The sequence below is a fragment of the Lemur catta genome, chromosome 13, assembly GCF_020740605.2.
Source record: "Lemur catta isolate mLemCat1 chromosome 13, mLemCat1.pri, whole genome shotgun sequence".
Taxonomy (NCBI): domain Eukaryota; kingdom Metazoa; phylum Chordata; class Mammalia; order Primates; family Lemuridae; genus Lemur; species Lemur catta.
This window is the reverse complement of record NC_059140.1, coordinates 74,635,259-74,648,039: the sequence shown is the minus strand read 5'-3', so window position 1 is coordinate 74,648,039 and position 12,781 is coordinate 74,635,259.

The following is a 12,781-nucleotide window of genomic DNA, read 5'->3' as shown; positions in this document are numbered from 1 at the left end:
GGTGGAGTTCAGGCCCCTCCCCCCAAGAAGACCGCTTTGTGAGTGGCTGTTTCCCATGGCAACTGCGGGGCAGCCTCCACGGTGACCAGGAACCCAGTAGCCCCAGCAAGAAGCTGCGGGAAGCTCAGTGTCTGGAAGCCTGGGACCACCTACGGGTGCAGCCAGGAGCAGAGCACCTTTCAAGCACAGATATTTTCATTACCAGTATGCTCTATACAGCTCTGTTTCCATTTCCTCAAAACAAACATTTTTGAGTGCCTGCATGCCGAACACCGTAGTGCACACTGGGACCCTGGCAATAAGCAGTCACTGGGCCTTCCCTGGCAGGGCGAGCTAAACACACACCTAGGACACAGAGGGATAACGCCCATCTCTCCCCACAAGGAGGCCGGGAGCAGGAGGCCCGGCAGCCCAGGGGAGGAGGATGAGTAGGGTGCAGGATGGAGGGGGAGGACTGGGCCAAGCAGCAGCCACAGCACGTGCAGAGGTGCTGAGAGAAGCTGCAAACACTTTGATGTGTGTGTGTTATAACTTAAGCACCCCTGGTTATGTCCTGGGAGACGTGGGCCAGGAAAATGAATCCAATGAACTCGTGAATATTTTCACAAAATTTGACTAGTTTTAGATTTCTTGGATTCGTAAAAGGGAAGAAAATCTCAGGGATGTTTCTCTAACGCTTGCAAATCCTGCCCACCAACATGCCCATTCTACATCCTCCAAATGGTCAGGGTGTGTTCTGGCCTGCAGACTAAAGCCGGGGCCCTCTGAAAAGGGAAAGTTTACTCTCACTCTCAAAGTGTATGACAAAGGAAATTTCCTTTTTGCCCCCTCGTACTGTCCTTGCCTGCTCAGGCGTCCCCGTCCTGCAGCTTGTCCTTGTCTGTGAGGGATGTTCTCTCCCCGCCCTCCACGTGGCCTGGCATCCCTATTCTAAGCCCCAGGCCCACCTTAGTGTCCAGGATGCTGTTTGCGAGGAAGAGACGGGGCTGCCGGCCTGTCTGCTTGTGAGTAGCCTCTGAGGAGGACACAGCAGCCTTGTCACCACATCTGGAGAGATCCGCCCCTCCAGAGAGGCCAGGACAGTGGACAGTGACACGGACTCCCTCTAAGAGAGTGGCTGGGTCTCATCTCTACCGCGATTGCTAGAAAAGTCTGAAGACTATTAAGTGTGGAAAATCAGTGTCTTCCTCCTGTGCCCCTCCATCGCTGATGTCTCCTCTGGGAGGTCATCTTCTGCTCCCAAGCTGTGGGAAGATGTGTTTCTTTCTTGTTCAGGAATTGTAGCTCCAAGTTGCGTCAAGGCCCCCAGGAAGCCAGCCCTGTGCTGAGTGTCCATTCACTGACAGTGACACTGAAGCAAGAGTAGCGGTGGCCAGGTCTCCAGCTACTCAAGGACGCTCCATCCCTCACACTGTGGTGCTGGGGGAGGGGGCTGGAAAGCACGACCGTGCAATCAGGGGGCAGCTGGGTCCGGTGCGGTTGCCTTGCCCACCACACAGCCACCTCTCCCTTCCCAGGGCCGTGTGCCGAGGCAGCTTGTCAGCTAGGGCAGGTCTGGGTCCGTCGTCCGCCCTCATTTCTCCATCGAGCCGCTCTTCCACCCCTCACCTGTGCAGGGGACTGCCCGTCCTCACCTGGGCACACGCACCCTCCTTTGCTGCTGCCCTACGCTTTGGGGAGCACTGAGTGGTGACAGTGACCCACTGGCATTTAAAACCTGAGCTCCTCAAGGCTGAAGTTTCTTTCCCAGCAGCGTCTCACCATGGCGGCCCCGGCAGCAGGTGGAGCTCTGTGTGCTTTGCATATTTCTAGACATACTTCAGGTTCTTAGTCCATTCAGTAACTCCCTAAGCAGGACCCGGAAGTCTCCAAAAAAGCATGGGCTTGTGTTATAATGGGGTAGATGGACCGACCAGGCAAGTCCATTGTAGAGGGCAGGAGTCAACCCCCTCCCTTTGGACCCATTGATATTATGTTATTGTGATTGTGTTATCACTGGGCTTCATTATATATGGGAAAAAAGACATTATATCCACCAAATGCAAAAAGAGCAAATTTTTCTGTTCTTTGCAGATGCAGTTAGTGTGGGGAGAAGAGCAGGAGGAGATGTGGATTCAGGTCGGTCATGGTTTGAGTCAGAGAGGAGGTCCTGGGAAAAGCTCTGTTTAGGTGCTCTGACGTCCATGCCACCCCCCTTCCTGTCATCCAGGCAGTGTCCATGTATGGGGACCAGGCCAACCGTGGTGCACACCTGCAGAGCCCTGGGGTCGGGGGGGTGCTAAGTCTCGGAGCTGGGCAGGGAGGCCCTGGGGACAGTGCCGAATGCCCCTCTCCCAAGGGCCCATTAGCCAGCCAGACAGGCCTGGGGCTCATCAGCCGCGGCTGCCCCGGCAGCTGGACAGCGTGTGCGGGGCCTGGGCTCGGTTCCCGTCACCTCAGTGCTGACTCCGCCTGTGATGGTCGCAGAGGGCACATTCCAGGTTCCTGGTTTAAGAGGAAAGCACACTTCTGTCTGCAATCGAGGAGCCATTCTGTTCAAAGCATTTCACGGTTCTCTGAGGCTCAGCGACACTCCCCTTCCTGTCTGCCTCTGACCGGCAGCTTTGATTTTCCCAGGCAGACTGGCAGGAGGCTTGGGGAGCACCCCCGCCCCCCCTGTCCGGATCTGCCTAAGAGCTGAAAAGTGCCAGAGTGGCCACAGGAATGTGTGCTGTGCTATTTATGATGGAGGTCCCCAAGGAGCCCTTGGGCTCTCGCCTTTATTGGAAACACCCAATAAACACTGGCCTCAGGCCCACGATTGTTGTAGTGCACAGCCTCAGCGCAGGCTCCTTCAGGCTGTCCAGGTACCTTTGACTGAGCCGCTGCTCGCAGTCCCGCACCAAATGTGGCCTCGCAACTCCCCCGCCTGCTCCAGCAGAGCCAGCTGGACCAAGAGGGCTCCGGTTTGCTCTGGGTGCACAGGTGGTTTCTCAACGTGCTTGCGCACCCTCTTCTGCACGCAAAGGTGACACTGGGGACACCTGTCATCGGGGGTGGGAGATCACTTGTGCCCAGCCAGGCACCCACTGACCCATGTGAGACTTTCAAAGCCAGCTGGCTAAGGCGTGGGAGGCTCCCCACGGCAAAAGGACAGTTTGTCTTTTAGCGAAGTGGACAGCCTCCAGCATTTCTCCAGGTTGTAACCAGCCTAGGCAGTAACACCCAGCTATCTGGTAACCAAGGGGCGGCAGGGTTTCTGCTGGCCAGCTAGCCAGAAATCTAAGGCCTCTCTGCTTAAACAGCTTCAACAGGGAAAACATGCATTTCAGCTCCGGGAGGCCCTGCTGTTGCTGAGGCCGAGGAGGCGGCTCAGAGTCAGAGGGCAGCCTTTGTGGCTGAGCTCAGCGGAACACACGCAGCAGCCCAGTGCCGGCTGCCGGGCCAGCCATAAATAAGTCAGCCTGGCTCCTGGCGCTCAGGAATCTGGGGTCAATTAGGGATCAATGGTGCCAGAGGATTTAAAACAATTGCAACCAGCAGGGCAGGCTCTACTTGTATCAACAGTGGAATGCAGAATGCTGCAGATACAATGGTACTATCCCCGCATTCAATCAAAACGTTACACCCCTTGGCAAGGCCTTTTTCTCAACAAGTGGGATTGCTCGGTGGCCAAGTGTTTAACCACTGGGGATGGCAGTGACCAGTGACCTGATTGGTCACTCACGCTTGGCCGTGGACATCAAAACCATAGTCATTAGGGGACTGTCTGCGAACTAAAGATGAACAATTGAATCTAACCTAATCTGATTTCATCCATACCTCACATTTTGAAGCTGCAGTTTTCTGAAATTCTTTGGCTGACAAGAATGTTAGGTCTTTGTGTGTTTCTCTCATCATTTCTCATAGTTGTGCTCGCCTGACAACTTAACAGAAAGGCGGAGTTTTTACTGCCAGCATCGTGACTTCAGAGGACCCAGCCAAGAGGGGAGTTTGGTTCAGGGAGGTAGGAAGGATAGATGGGGTCTCTCCATCACCGGGAATCAGAGGCAGCTGGCGGTAGGGACCCAGAAACCCAGGCAGGGACACTTCTGAGGATGACAGAACCCTTGCAGACCTCACTTCATGACAAGCTGTTGTATAGACTCTTTGGTTGGCTTCTTGGATCAGAATGAGTCCTTGGTGTTCTTTTGCCCAACGCCTTTCTTTGACAGAATTGTCCTTGGTCCCCGACTGCAGCCATGTGGTCCCAATGGGGGCTGTCACCCCTTCGTACGTCTCCACTTCCCTGGCCACAGTCCCCTTGAGGGAGGACACCTGGCCCCTCATGCTGACCACGTCCCTCCCTGGGGTTTATCCGTGCTGCAGCTGGTGCGGAAGAAACGCAGCCTTTGCCGGAGGGAGAAGAACCTTGGAGGTGCCGGTGGCCATGTTTCCTGCCTCCTTGGGAAAAGGGCTGTCACTTTGGGGATATTGAACCTGAAATGGCAAGAGCAGCTGAAGGCTCTGTCTGAATTGGATCCTCGCTCCAGCAGTTCCCAAGGCTGGGCGCCCCTGGCAACATTTGGTCATGTGAACCAATGCGCGCCTCTTCTTGCCCAAGTTCATGCTGCATTTCTTGATATTACATTTGCTAACCGTCTTTTAGCATTCTACATGTCATGATACTATTATTTCTGGTGCACAATTTTAGGCACATCTTGGCAGCTGAGGACACACTCAGTTCAGCAGTTCTCAACACGTGGGGCTGGCTGGAAAGCAAGCGCAAAGACAAGGACTGAGACAGTCACAGGCTTGCAGGCGAGCCTCTGAGACTACGAGAAGGCTGAGAAGACAGACCAGACGTTGCCTCTCACCATCGGCATTCGGCATTGACTCATTTATAAACCAGGAGCAAAAAAGTGTTATTTCAATTTGAATTTATTGAAACATTTAGTATTTACTGGGAAAGGGTATAGGCAGCAAGGAAAGATCAACCTGAGACGATGTTATAACCTTTGTAAGTACTAGGGTTTGTCGTCTTTTTGGAGGTTGTCAACCATCAACCTCCACCTTCCATGAAGAGTAAGCGAGTAGGATTCAGACCGGATCAGGTACCCCTGTTCTTTCCAGTCTATGTTACAGATCTCAATTCAGTTCAGCACGTAACACCTGCTGGAGCCCGAAAGATCAGTCCCGGTCTTGCAGACAGACCCATTAGTATTCCTGGTTGATTTCTCCTATTGTCTGAAACCTTCAGCAGCCCCCCAAATGTGCTCAGAATAAAGTCTTCACTAGAAGTAGCTCTGAGGCCCCACGTGATCTCTGCACCTCCCCTGTCCTCCCTCAGTGCCCTTGTGCCCCTCTGTGAGGACAGCCTCCACACCCACAAGTTGCCTTCTTCATTCCACCCCCACCATCTCTATCCTACTCACCTGGCAAGGTCGCACTCCAGGCGCTCCTTAAAACCTTCCCCACGTCCAGTTCTTACACATCTTTCTGATGGAATTTCCGTAATATTTGCTTTTACTCTCTGAAAGAGGGACTTCTGCAATTGCCTTAAACTGCATCCTCCTCTCATATCTTGTTGTCCCCCCAAGACTCCTTGACTCTGCCAGCCGCTGTGCCACATGAGGAGCATCCCCAAAGCAGCAGAAAGGGGTGTGCAGGGCACAGAGGGAGAACACCGGGGACAGCGGGTGGAGAGGAAGGTGACTTGGCCTCCAGCTCTGCTGTCATTGGCTTCCTGGGTTCTGCTTACTGGGGGCAGCGCAGCACCTTCATCGGCCTCATTCTATGAATACTTTCTCTTGTGTCTGCTGTCTTTCCATCCCCTGGAGTCTTAATAAATATGTACCTTGAGATAAGACAGGATATATTTCCCCAGTGAGCAGTTGTGAGGCACCAAGACGTGTTTTAGCATCTGGCCTAGGAGCAGGACCCGCAGGTGTTACCCACAAACACCAGCCTCCTGACTCACCTCAAGGATACTAAGTCTCTCGGGCTTCAGGGTTAAAAAAAAAAAGGTATCGATTCTCTCTTTTTACACATTTTCCAGCTCTGGCTTCATTCTTTAGTTCTGATACCCAGTAGCTCTAGAACTCTGAGCAGACCATTTAACCTCTCTGAGCCTCTGTTTCTTGGTGACAATAATTGTCCTTCTCTGGCTGTTGTAAGGATTAAAAGATTCAATGTATGTGAAGTTCCCAGCCCAGTTGCCTAAAGCTTGCCGGGCACACTAGAAATGTGCTAACTGCCTTCACTGGGAAATTCTGCCCAAGGGAAGCTTTAATTACAGTTGCTTTCTCTTTCCCCCAATTCAAGGATTTGCTTCCAAGACAATTAACAGACCACAGAATTCTGCTACCTATCAGCCGCTGGTGGCCAACAGACTCCCGCTGTTGGCACAAACACTGTTTCTCGAAGCTAGGACACTTAGGCAGGTGCCAGCTTGTGGCTCCATGGCTCCCGGTGCATCCGGATCTGTGACAGTCACACAAGACGTGTGCTTAAATATTTACCATGCTCAGAGCCACCCCGGCACTGCGGGGCTCAGAAGAAAATCCAAGAAGCAAGATGGCCTTGGCATCATCCGCTCCTAGCTTGGTGGAACATATGTCTTGATGGGCGGTATCGTCAACAGACTGGGCAACCTGTTGCTTTAAAAGATTAACAATAATGATCTCCACTAAATCGCAGGGACAAATATCAGGCCTGTCAGATGGTTTGTCAGACGTAGGCAAGTAGAATGGTTCCCTGGTACCATTTTCCTGAGGGTGCAGGTACATGCCCAAGTCCCCAGAGTGACGCACGGTGTGAATTGCTGCAGGAAGGGAGGGGAAGAAGCAGACAAGCTCAGCACCAGCTAAGTGCCTGGCACGAGCCGTTAGCTCATGAATGCTGCAGGAACATTATCTCCGTTATTGTTATTTTCTCTATTTTATAGATAAAGGAAATCTGTGGCTCAGAGAAGGTTAGTAATGTGCCCAAGGTCACACAGCTATGAGAAGCAGGGCCTGGATTTGGCCCCCTGGCTCCTTGCCTCCACCAGAATGGTACAGGAGAAAGCCTAACACAAGAAGAATGTCCCAGCATCCTTTCAAAAGGCTTCCTGAGGACATGGGTGCTGCAAGTGTCCTACAGTGGCCGAGATGCCCCGACTTCACTCTGCAGTCAGAGGCTGGAAATTCCTTCCGATAAAGGCAGCCCTGACCCTGGTACCTCCCTGTACACTCCTTCCACTGAAGACGGCTCAGGACACTGCCTCGCCAGGGATGTGAGTAGGGCAGGGACATGGGGTACCCGAAACCTATGCTCTGGAGGGGTCTGTGGAAGGATTCTGATCTTTCTCTTGGATCCTACCCAGGAGCATGGGGGTGAGAACAGTGACCACAGAGTCAGAAGGGGTGGCAGCGACAACCTACCAACTGGCCCCATTGTGGGTGCCCTGGCAGTCCCCTGCAGCCTCTGGCTTGCTTCCTCTTGTCCGGCCCAGGGTCTTTGCACCCAAAGAGAGAGTATTCTGGGACCGCCGTGGGAGCTTAGAAGGCCTGAACATTTCAGGGGCCCAGAAATCGGTGAAGAAATCCTTTGGGTCTCTTCCCTGAAGACCTGTCTCCCCCACTACCATTAGAAATTCCGGTTTTGTAGGTGCTACTGATGGTGGTGGTAGTCATGGCAGAGTCTTCATTTCTTACTATTTTCTTTATTTTTTATTTTTATATATATTTTTTGTAGAGATGGGGTCTTACTATGTTGCCCAGGCTGGTCTCAAACTCCTGGCCTCAAGTGATCCTTCTGCCTTAGCCTCCCAAAGTTCTAGGATTAAAGGCATGAGCCACCATTCCCAGCTGAGAGTCAGGATTTCTTTCTTTCTTTTTTTAATTAATTAATTTTTATTTTTTTAAAAAAATTTCAATGGATTTAGAGGATACTAGTGGTTTCTCGATACATGGATGAATTGTATAGTGATGAAATCAGCGCTTTTAGTGTACCCGTCACCTGAATAGTGTACATTGTACCTGAGAGATAATTTTTTGGTCCCTCACCTTCCTCCAACCACCTCCTTCTGAGTCTCCAGAGTCCTTCCTAGCACTCTGTATGGCCACGTATACCCATCGGTCAGCTCCCACTCATAAGTGAGAACGTGCAGTATTTGTTTTTCCACTCCTGAGATACTTCAGTTAGGATAATGGCTTCTAGTTGCATCCAAGTTGTTGGAAAAGACATTATTTCATTCCTTTTTATGGCTGAGTAGTACTCCATAGTATATACATACCACATTTTCTTTATCTACTCATTAGTTCATGGGCACTTAAGTTGATTCCATATCTTTGCAATTGTGAATTGTGCTGTGATAAACCTAAGAGTGCAGGTAGGTGTCTTTTTGATATAATGACTTTTTTTCCTTTGGGTAGATACCCAGTAGTGGGCTTGCTAGATCTAATGGTAGGTGTATTTTTAGTACTTTGAAGACTCTCCATACTGTTTTCCATAGTGTACTAATTTTCATTCCCACTAACAGTGTATAAGCATTCCTTTTTCACTGCACCTGCACCAACATCTATTGGTTGTTTTTTTTCTTTTTTGGAGACAGAGTCTTGCTCTGTCACCTGGGCTAGAATGTCGTGGCGTCAGCCTAGCTCACACCAACCTCAAACTCCTGGGCTCAAGCGATCCTCCTGCCTTAGCCTCCTGAGTAGCTGGGACTACTAGGTTGCACCACCATGCCCAGCTAATTTTTCTATTTTTAGTAGAAATGGGGTCTCACTCTTGCTCAGGCTGGTCTCGAACTCCTGAACTCAAGCAATTCTCCTGCCTGGGCCTCCCAGACTGCTAGGATTACAGGTGTGAGCCACCACACCCGGCCTGTTTTTCGACTTTCTACTAATGGCCATTCTGACACGGGTAAGGTGGTATCTCATTGTGGTTTTAATTTGCATTTCCCTGATGATTAGTGATATTGAACATTTTCCCATATGTTCGTTGGCCATTTGTCTACCTTCTTTTGAAAAATGTCTTCTGTTCCTTTGAGTATGGATTTCCACAAGCTTTCCCTTCCTGCTGCCCTCGCTCCTCCTTTGGTCACAGCAGCACTTCTCACAGCACGTGGAGCCTCGGGGCATTCTCTAGAGTGGAGTCTACACTGGTCAACAGGCATGTTTGCTGGGCTCACTGTGGAGCGGGGGAGCCCATTCAGGCTTGGGGGAGGCTGCTCGTTGCACTCGGTGCGAGGAGCCCTCTCCTGACTAGGACTAGTGCTGTCTCCTGTCCCCAGAGCTGGGGGGCAGGCGGGGGGCGGGGTGCTGGGCTCACAGAAGGATGGACAGGCAAGTGCTCAGGGCAGGACGGCTCCCTGCGGCTCTGTGGCCCTGAAAGGGTTCAAGGTCTCCCTGGAAGCCTGGATTCTAAGGGATAATCTGAGCACTGGAAAAACAAGCTCCTCTGTGTCTGCCTTTCCTCTCCTGAGCACCCCAGGGCTGTTACCCTGGCCCTGGCTCTCCCTCGGGTGACCACCCGCCCTGGAAGTGGGTAGTCTCAGCTGCCAGGATGAAGAACACCGTCCCCTGAGAAATACACGCACGGAGGATGAATCAGTGTGTGTCTCAATGTTCTGAAAAGGGAAAAATATAATAAACAAATGGGCGAGGCAGTGATTATGATATTCAAAACATTTCCCTTTAAAACAGGAGAAGTCTGACAGCTAAAAAGGAGAAAAACTTGGCTCCCCCGCCCCCCGCTTCAATTTAGACTCCTTATTGCCTTCCTGATCTTCCAGGGTTATAACCGCTCTCTCAATGACTAACAGAAAACTCCATTAGGCTCTTTCTTTATGAAGGGAATTAATGACTTCGTAAATTTAGTGCTTTGTAAACATAGTAGAGAAAGCATTTCCCCCAGGCTTGACGAGTCCCTGGCAGGGAGGGGGGCTGGATGGGAAAGGCGACGTGCCCGCCCGCTGAGAGACCTCCTCACCCAGCCGTCCTCCGCTGCAAGGCTTGGGTGCCCCAGAATCCTGAGAAAGAAGTCAAAGTGGAGGAACCCCAGACAGGAGCCAGGGAGAATGAGATGCGTCCGCTGAGTTGAAAAAAATACCAACTGCGGAAATTTTCAAACATAACTGCATACTTTAAGTAAAAATGTGTGTCCTTGGCAAGTCCAGATTTCATCCTGGATTATAGAAATTGGTTGTTTATACAGCCTAAACCCATAGACTAATTACCTTCTTTGTTCTTTTAAGCTTTTTAGGCCCGGCCAATGGTATAAAATCCTTGGGAGGAGAAAACAACTCTCAGGACAAACATTCAGAAGGGGCTGTAGAATCAGGATCTTGGGAGGTTATTTTTAAAATTATGTTGTAGAGACAGGGTCTCTTTATGTTGCCCACACTGGCCTTGAACTCATGGCCTCAAGTGGTCCTCCCACCTTGGCCTCCCAAAGTGCTGGGATTACAGGCGTGAGCCACCAGGCCCAGCCGGAATCTTGGGTTTCACTGCTGAAATGAATAAGGCAACTTACTCCTACTCATTTTATAGGATAGTGGTGTTTCCAGAGGATTCCCCAGAGAAGATTCCCTGAGGCACTGAGGCTTTCTCCTTCAAACTGCCCTTCCTCAGACACCAGCCTATGTCTGCCCAGTCCCCTTCTCCTTGAGAACACCACAGCTCTGTGTAGCAAATCCTCACATCTGAGAAAGTAGAGCAATCCCACTTGGGGACTTGGGTAATAGAACAGCTAAGGGCTGACCCAGCAAATTCATTCATTCTTCCCTAGCGTTGTGGCTGGGTTGCATTAACTCACGTATTCATTTAACGAATAGCATCGGATGCCTACTGTGTCCAGACTTTGAGATGAATCTTTGAGATTCAGGAATTGAGACCGTCGAGGTGTCTCTCAATACTTGTAAGAGGATTGGTAGCCAAAGTATATTACTGTGGGCGTGTATGAGTTTTTGAGTCAACCTGCCATGACTTTCTCTTTGTTTCTTCATATGTTTTGAAAGCATCAGCCAGACTAGCGCAATAGTATTGTTGGTTGGCAATACTTAGGTCTCCTGACAGAAAAAAGTTTTAATTTGTAAACGTTTTTTTTTTCTCAATCAGCCACCTAAGTCCTCTGAGAAATTAGAATACACTTTCTGAAATTAGAAAATCAGGAAAATAAGGCTTTGTGTATTACATTCAAAAGAGAAAAGTCTAGAAGACACCAGTTGGAGGTGTCTAAGTCAAAGGTAAACAAAAACTAAGGGAGACAGTAACTATTATGGGTAGTATAAGAAAATGTCACCACTTGGGAAGCCTGGCAGAGGATTTGAAAATCCTCTTTTCCCGCCAAGGATTACAGGTGACAAACTCACGAGCCCTCTGGGGTGATGCAAGGCCACGAAGAGAATGTACCCGATGCCTATTTTACTTTATCGGTGTTCTGTTCTGTTCCAGAAAGGATTTCATGTAGTTTACAAAGGAGGAGACACAAAATATAAGTTAAATATACACTAAAAACAGGAGCAAGAGAAAAAGAAAGGAAAGGGTGGTGGCATAAAATGAAACCAGGAGTGTGGGGAGGGAAAGAGGAGTATACCGTGCAGATTTACACGCTTCCTTCCTGTGGGCCGCGAGTTTGGCTTTAGGAGTTAGCCGAGAAAGGGAAACGGATGAGTTTTAACATAAAAGCAGATCAATTGCTTAGGAGACCACTATTTTTGGAACCCAGGAAAGGCAGGTCTTTCTTCTGAGGGCCTTTCCCGGCCATTTGTATAACATACTAAGCCACGACTTCAATAGCATAATAGCATCCTATACCTGACGTGGCCTCAAGCAGTGCAGAATTCACAACTGTGGCTCCTTCTCAGAACTTCAATTCCTTTTCTCGTGGCCCGTAGTCTTTTCCTGAATACCCCACACCTGGGCACGTTCTTATCTGATTCAGGTCTACTCTGGTCCAGACCTTTCAGACTCTCAAGTAGACAGTACAGAAAACATCACGAGCGACCAGATTTCTTGACCTGGTCAAGAATGTTGTAACCCACATCCTCACAAGTGTGGGTGTCCACGTCGTACTAATAAGAAAATTTAGTAAGAGGCAAGATCCCCTGCAGTGTCTGGAGCATCTGGACATCGGACCTCTGCAGGCCCCAACCCTCAGCCTGCCTGGAGCAGGGGAGACTCCACCTGGTCTTAGAAAACTGGAGACCCCTTCTACAGTTGACCCTCGAACAACTTGGGGGAGTTGCGGGTGCCCACCCTCATGCAGTCAGAAATCCTCGTATAACTCTCGACTCCCCCAAAACTTAACTGCTAATAGCCTACTGTTGACTGGAAGCCTTATCGATAACATAAACAGTCAATAAACACATATTTTGTATGTTATATGTATTATATACACTGTGTTCTTACAGTAAAATAAGCTAGAGAAAAGAAATGGTATTAAGAAAATGATAAGGAAGAGAAAATATATTTACTATTCATTGAGTGGAAGTGAGTAGTCGGAGGAGGAGGAGGAGGAGGAGGAGGAGGAGGAGGAGGAGGAGGAGGAGGAGGAAGAAGAGTTGGTCTTGCTGTCTCAGGGCTGGCGGAGGCTGAAGACAGTCTGCCTGTAAGTGGGCCGTGCGGTTCAAACCCGTGTTGTTCAAGGGTCAACTGCACCCACCACGGAGACCAGAACGGGTGACGTTGCTATTTGTCAATGGTAACGACTCTGTATTCCCTCCTTTAGATGTTTTCTCACTCTGGTCACGTGAAGTGTGTTTAACTGATGCTATGTGGAAGCTTCTTCACGCTAGAGGGTACATGAGCCATTCTCTTTGACGGAAGCCCGGAGCTCT